The sequence below is a fragment of the Perna viridis genome, chromosome 9 (assembly GCF_037379345.1).
Source record: "Perna viridis isolate PV_CMFRI_1.1 ecotype Kerala chromosome 9, ASM3737934v1, whole genome shotgun sequence".
In the NCBI taxonomy this organism is placed as follows: domain Eukaryota; kingdom Metazoa; phylum Mollusca; class Bivalvia; order Mytilida; family Mytilidae; genus Perna; species Perna viridis.
In genome coordinates, this window is record NC_142453.1 from 4586336 (window position 1) to 4594687 (window position 8352).

At 32.7% G+C, this 8352-nt stretch overlaps 1 non-coding gene across 1 annotated transcript; it reads left to right on the forward strand.

Moving 5' to 3' along the window:
* Window positions 1–6574: 6574 nt before the first annotated feature.
* On the forward strand, window positions 6575–6647 carry Trnak-cuu (transfer RNA lysine (anticodon CUU)). Its single transcript has one exon. It is a non-coding gene; the product is annotated as a tRNA-Lys (tRNA).
* Window positions 6648–8352: the final 1705 nt, after the last annotated feature.

Consider the following 8352-nt stretch of genomic DNA (forward strand, 5'->3'; position numbering starts at 1 on the left):
TGACCAGAAATTTCGATAGTTTTTGAATTTGGTTTCGATCATTACTCGGCTAAGCTCGCTTCAGGGCAAAATTCAAGGGACTAAATTATTTGATCTGAATTTAAAGCAATTAATTTGATCATGAAGTCACAATTGATGCTACTCCTAAAAGTATCCAAAAATGCTGTAAAAAAGTTTGCCCACAATGCCGTAACAGCGACATTACACAGCTGTTTGCCGTGACCAGGATTCGAACCTGGGTTGTCGCGGCCACAACGCGAAGTACTAACCACTTTTTTTTTTTTTTTTGATCAATTTTATTCAAATAAATACATTCATAAAAAATTATTGGGCTAGTCTCCCATTAATTCATATTATCACAGTGTTGGTTAGAATTGTAACAATTATTAACAACAGATCTCAATTAAAACTCAATATGCACTTCATCATTACTTATCCTTAATACAGGATTTTTGTTTAAATAATACTTTTCAAATAAATACATGCACTTCTTCTGTTTATAATACAAGTATGCATAACTCACATGTTTTTGCAGAACATTTTTAAAATATGGCACTATGTCTATCAAATGATCATCCTTCATAGAGATATTTCTCCTCTTTACTACACAGAATCTTCTAGCACATAAAACTGTATTCACAAAGTATAAGTTTATATTTTTATCCTTCTTGACTAGACCAAAGTAACATATATATTTGAAATCTAGAGTATTGACAAAGCTAGTAGAACTATTACACAGAATGTTATGTAGGAAATCTTTAAAAAAGTCATTGAACTGAGTCAAACATCTACACACAATGATCAAGTGCTCCAAGTCTTCATGCACATCTTCGCAAACTGGACACATAGAATCAACAGTAATTTGGCATCTCATCAGTCTCTCCTTAGTGAAGAAAACTCTATGGAAAATTTTGAATGATAACTCAATCCAATCACTTTGTAAAAATGAAAAGTTCAAAACTTTTTGTACTTTTTGAACATCAAAATCTGAAAATATTTCACACCAGTATTTTACAGAATTAGGTTCTCTTATTAATGTCTTTAACAGTATATCATAAAATGATCTTGTTGTATTAGGTAAAGCATACTTTCTACCATTAACGCTGTAAATTATATTTAAAACAGTTGCTTTACAAGTGTTTGCATTTTCTTCAACTAAAACTACATAATCTTGTGGAATACATTGCTTAATACATTTCACTACTTTAATAATTTTATCAACGGAAACATCAGGGAACTTTTGAGATACAATATCTTGAATATAAGTGTCCTTCATAAAACCTTTCTTGCATTCATAAGCTAAGTCCTTAATCTTGACAATACCTGCTTCTATAAATGTTCTCATATATAACATACTATCACCATTCACAATCATTGGATTACAGAAGAGGGGAATATCAAAAACGTTAGTCACATTAATTTCTATTTCCATACAATGACGTATCTTCCCCCATGCATACAACATACATTTATAAAAATCAGGCAAACATCCTAATTGTCTATGAGTAAAATCGCAATACAATATTTCAACACCAAGATTCATTCCTTGTACTTTAGAAAAGAAATAAAGACATGTAACTTTCCAAACAGCATTATAATCCATATCTAATAACCTACTTAAAAACTTTAGTCTAAATGCATACATTTTATGAAAAATTTCAGGAAAATTTAAACCACCATCTAACACCTTATTAGTTATTACATCATATGCAACTAGAGATGGTTTATCATTCCACAAAAAATCAATACATATCTTCTTAAATTCTAAATAATATTTTTCTGGTATATTAACAACCATAAGAGTATACCAAAGTTTACTCATCAATAAAGTATTTATTACAGTTAATCTACCATGTATTGATAAGTGTCTCATTTTCCAAAAATTCAATAGCTTCAAAATAGATTGTACTTTGCAATCCCAATTCAAACTATCACAAAGAGATTTATCCTTACCAATCCATATGCCTAAAAGCTGTAAAACCCCATCACACTCTCTAATACTCCAAGCATCTAATTCATGTTTTGAAATAGTTCCAGTTCCCAATGCCAAAATTTCTGATTTATCCTTATTTAATTTTGCCCCAGATGCTTGTTCATACAAATGTAAAACTCTAAAGACTTCATCTACTGAATTTTTGTCAGACAAAATTAAAGTAGTGTCATCAGCATGTGAAAAAATCTTTTCTTCAACGTTTGTATTAGGAATATTCAAACCTCTAATACTACTGTTCTTTTTAATCATTGTACTCAATGGTTCAGCTACTAATACATATAATAAAGCTGATATAGGACAACCTTGCTTTACAGAGTTCTTTAATTGAAAATATTTGGACAGGAACCCAATACACTTGACAGTGCTGAAAATGTCAGTATAAAATATTTTTATCCAAGAAATAAATTTCTCCCCAAATCCAAATTTCTGCATGACAGAAAATAAATATTCATGTCCAACCCTGTCAAATGCTTTTTCCTGATCAAGTTTCAACAAGTAACATTCTAAATCATCCATTTCAACCAAATCAAAAATATCTCTAACACTTGCAGTAGTGTCAGAAATGTCTTTACCTATAATACAGCAACTTTGAGTAGGTGATATAATTTTTGGTAATACAAACTTAAACCTGTTAGCCATTACTCTTGCTAGTATTTTATAATCCACATTTAATAAAGTTATAGGTCTGAATTTTTTAAGTTCAGATTTGTCACCTCTATTCTTATATATCAAATTAATCATGCCATATCTCATAGACCTAGATAAAACTTTATTTTCTTCAATACTATCATAAATATATTTCAATACAGGTTTCAATTCATTTAAAAAATAAAGATAGAATTCAACAGTCAATCCATCATAGCCAGGCGTTTTGCCTTTTTTCATTCCTTTCAATGATTGTTCAATCTCATCAATACATATATCATCATCACATTTAGTAATATCAATATCATCAACTTTAACATCAACACAATCTAACATGTCATTGATTGCATCATTGTCAGTATTTACACATGAAAACAATTTTTCATAAAAATTATGCACAACATCTAATAATTCAACAGTACTACTAACAGCATTACCATCACAATTTCTCAAAGTACTTATCAAATTCTTATTTTGTTTATATTTTTCTAGACTTAAGAAATAAGCAGTATTCTTGTCACTTTCTAAGGAATGTTGACATTTAGACCTTAATATAGCACCATTACATCTATGTTTTTCTATAGCTTCAAGTTCATCTTTTAATTCTAAATATTTTACATAATCAATTTCTATACCACATGCAGACTTCACTGACAATTCTTGTAACTTATTTTGCAATTTAAAACATTCTTTGCTTCTCTCTTTCTGATTTTCTTTGCCATAGATTTGACTTATTCTCTTAATACTAAATTTCAAATTATCCCACCAAATGAGAGGGTTTGAATAATAAAAATCTGAACATATTTCATCTTCTAATAACTTTCTGATTCTTGTTACATATTCTTCATTATCTAATAAGGAATAGTTAAAAATCCAGATACCTGGTCCTCTTTCAACCTCTGTAAAATCTAATTTCATGCTAACAATACAGTGATCACTAAAACAAGTATCTCTATAAAAAATATTTTTAATACAAAGCTTAACATTACTAGAAACTAAAAAATAGTCAATTCTACTCTGCGTCAAAAAACCTTGTACAACTTGTTTTCGTGAAAACATTTTGAGACCTGCATTTCTGTCTCTCCAGACATCAAACAAGCAATTATCATGCATCATTTATTAAGATATTTCACAGACCTATCTGCATAAAAAGCAGTTTTCCCACTTTTATCTAAAGGAGACAGTGCAGTATTAAAATCACCTGCTACTATAACATATTCGTCTCCCTTAATTTTACTTTTACAATCTTCAAAAAATTCACATTTTTCACTTACACTATTGGGAACATACAAATTAAAAATATCTACAATTTTATCATTGATTTTACCTTGAATATGAATAAATCTACCAGGTACACATTCACAAACTTTAAATACATTTTTAAGGTTTTTACTGACAAGAATTGCAACACCCTGTCTATTACAGTTACTATTACTTGCAAAAATATCACCATTCCATAATGTCTTATCATTTTTTATATCTTCAAAAATAATATTATTCCAAAATGTTTCCTGTAAGCATACAATATCATACTTTCTTTCATTACATAATGAAAAAATACAATCCTTTTTACTTTGGTTACATAGACCATTACAATTAAAACTTGTGAAGTTATAAGTAGCCATCACAAAAATAATTCTAATAATATACAACATTAAACACTCCATTATTAACTATTCAAATGTTTTTGTAAATTTGACAACCTTCCTGCTTTAATATTAGGCTTGATATTAAGCATACTTCTCCTTTTAATACCCTAGTAATTTCTCTTCTTCCCTGCAACAGTGAAAGTATCTCCACTTTCCTCTTGGTCTTCACTGACCACAGGAAAAGTGTCCATAGTAATCTCATCCAGAGAATCACATGAACTTCTGACTTCCCCCTGGCTACTGTCATTTTGTTCAAGGGGGGAGACAGCACTTTCAACACTCAAACCATCAGACATTTTATCAATTATATTTTCACCAGACAATTCAACATTTGATTTAGTAAGCAAAATTGGTTCAATATTACAATTATTCAAACAAATATTGTTTAGTTCTTTATCTGTACCTTTCTTGACGTTATCATCTCTGACACATTCCGCACTGTCATCACCAACACCATCTTCCATCTCAAAACACTCCTCCTCATCAATGTAAATACCATCTCCATTCCAATCACCGTCTCCCTCATCATCAGTGCAAAAGCTAGCACCACCTTTAGCACTTTCACCAAAACCCACTTTATCTACATCCTCAGTGTAATGACTAGCATCGCCATTTACACTCACGATTCCATCTTCCATACTATCTCCTAGATCTGTACCTTCACGAGGATCAACATTCTCCTGCACACTTGTACAAACCTCCTTCTCCTTACAATTTTTATCCGTATATCCAACTTTCACATCTGTGGTTTTCATAGCCTCCTCATCTGCTTCTTTTATCAACTCCCGACATGACATTTCTTGCAAATTCTCAGAAGAAAATTGTGGAAATTGATTCACAATTTGCAATTCTTCTCTGGCTTTGCAATTACAATAGTCTTTCTTTCGAAAACAAAACGCACACTTGTTTTTTAAACATTTTCTACTAATGTGCCCCTGCTGACCACATTCAAAACATTTAAATTCTGGACAGTCTTTGTATATATGTTCTGAGCTAAAGCACCCAGAGCACACCTTGACTTGTTGGTTATGAATAACCCGGTAGTAAGCCGTCTCCTTTTCATTAACTGAAAACTTCATTGAATACGGTATTGAAGCCATGTTCGGCGGAAGTTTAACTTTGAAAATACGAGTTCCGTCAAAGACATTATTCTTTGACTTCATCCTATGCTTCTTTATCGGAGAAACAATCTCCACTCCAATCTTGGAAAATCTATCAATAATTTCTCGATCTGAGACATACATACTTAAATTTAGAATTGAAACGTACTTAAAACTTGCCTCTAATTCATTAACAGCACACTTTTTACCATTTACAGATAGTTCACCAATAACGGATTCCATCATTTTTCTCTCTCTTAGTACCACCTCATAACCAACTCCATTTTTCGGTACGCATGCAACGACACTTCCAACACCACATTTCTTCTCAATTTCATCAATAATCATTTCAGCCTCCACGGCACCAAAACCATCTACGGGGCACCCAACTAAAACGGTTTTCTCTTTTGAGAACTGTTCATTTGAAAAATTCATGTTTTTTCGGGAACTTTCTCCCCCACTATTATTTAAGTTTGCCATCAGTCTTTAGTCAAACCACTGAATACAAATCAAACACACCTTCCCTCCCCCTTTTCCCTGTAACGAAAACACAGGAAAAGGGGCTATTCAACAAATATTATGCGATAATATATGTCACATTCAATCATATAATACACATTAAACTTCAGGAAATGTTTACAGTTACAAATATGGCGAAGAACTCACCAAAATCAGAATAATTTCCAGACAACACTTTGTTTACATGTTAAACATGGCACATCCAAAAACCAGCTCCCAAGTACTAACCACTATACGATCACGGCTATGACTTGCGGACGATAAGGAGTAAAAAATATTGATATTTAAAAGAACAAAACTCGGAATTCAGGTTAAACTATTATCCCGCCAGTTTCTAGATGATATACAAATGCGTACACTGCAGCAACAAAACAGACTACAACTGCTCATTATCTTGTCCATATCAGTCTATGGATCCATGAACTATTTTTAGCGATTGTCGTGGGGTAGATAAGAATCCAACAGATAATTCGAATGTCTTTTTACCAATTTTTTCTTCGTTGTTGCTTTTGACATTTTTAATATTATGAGTTGTAAAATGCGTATCCTACCTAATCAGAGTATTGTTATTATTATTATCATTTAAAAAAAATATTATCAAAATATATGAATTTATGAAAGAATCTCCCCACAAATGATGTCACTTATTTTTCCACTCTTTGGCAAGCGCCCGGCTAGCTCAGTCGGTAGAGCATGAGACTCTTAATCTCAGGGTCGTGGGTTCGAGCCCCACGTTGGTTTGGTTTTTTGGATGTACCATATGTAAGATGTAAACATTGACGTCCGAGAATTATTCTTTGTTTGGTGAGTTCTTCGCCGTATTTATGTGTATAAACATTTTCTGAACATTGATTTGTTACCTTTGAGCTAATTTGATAATAATTTCTGCATAAAGATTCGTTTGTGATCCCTTTTTCCTGCTTTTTTGTAGCAGGAAAAAGGGGGAAGAAAGGTGCGTTCGATTCCTTTTTTGAGATCTGTCTGTAAACCAATGGCAAACTCTGAAAGAAATGGACCAGAAAGGTCCAATAGAAAATTCTTTAATGGGGAAGAAGAATTTTCAAAGGACAAAACTGTCTTAATATCTTGTTTAGTGGAAGATTTTGGGAAAGTGGAACCCGATTCAGCGATTGATGAAATTGAAGCGCAGTGTGGTTGAGGAAGTATTGTAGCATGTGTGCCAAAGTCTGGCTGCGGATATGAAGTGGTTTTTAGAGAGAGGGGGATGATGGAACCTATTCTTGGTGATATGTCAGTTGGTGGTAAAACATGCAAAGTAACTGAGTTAGAATTCAGTTTTAGATATGTCTCAATACTCAACTTAAGTATGTATGTCACTGATGCTGAAATCATACAAAGATTTTCAAAAATTGGAGTTGAAGTGGTGTCACCAATTAAGAAACATAAAATGAAGTCAAAAAATTATATATATGACGGAACAAGAGTCTTTAAGGCAAAACTTCCACCTAAGATGAAGTCTATTCCTTACTCGACGAAATTCTCCGTCAATGAGAAAGAGACTGCGTACTACCGTGCAGTACATAATCAGCAAGTAAAAGTATGCCATGGATGTTTTAGTCCGGACCACATATATAAAGACTGTCCTGACTTCAAATGTTTTGAATGTGGTGAACAAGGGCATATCAGTTGAAAATGTTTGAAAAATAAGTGTTCTTTCTGCTTCTACAAGAAAGAGAACTGTAAGTGTAATACCTTGAGAAAGAATGATATGGGAAATTCATTTACAGAATTCCAAACTGATCCCTTCTCGGGCACGTTTAGGCATAATGATAATAGACATTCAAGTAATAGAATGTATAACATTGAGAGTGAAGACACAAGTGTTAATGATTTTGAAGAAGATGAATGGGCACGGAATACTAGAAGGTGTGAAAATGACAAAAGCAGTGTTCATCTCCATCGTAGTGATGATGTTAATCATGTTTCCACTGATGGCGAAGCTAGACATATAACTGGTGAGGCTGTTATTAAGCCAATGGCGAAATGTGGTAATGGTGTTGCTAGCCCTATCACAGAAGATGTTGAGGAAGTGAACTTGGATGATGTTCCAAATGGCGTTGCTAGCCAGTGTACTGATGAAAGTGACGGTGCTAGTCACTATGAAGAGAATGATGTAGTAGATGGTAGTGATCTTTCTAAGGTGGTGGTTGGTGATACTGTTTGTAACACGGCTCATTGTGTTAAAGATATGGAAAGTGGTGAAGGAAAAGACAAGACAGATACAGATATAGATCATAACAATATTATAAATGATGTAGATGTAAGCATGGTTAATTTGGATAAATTAGATAGTGTTTCTGGTGTGTCCATGAAAAATGTTTCAGATATTGATAATATGTCCATTGTAGACAATGCTGTCTCCTTTCAGGAAGAAATTGAAAGCCAGGGAGGAGTCAGCCAGAGTACATGTGATACTTTGGATGAT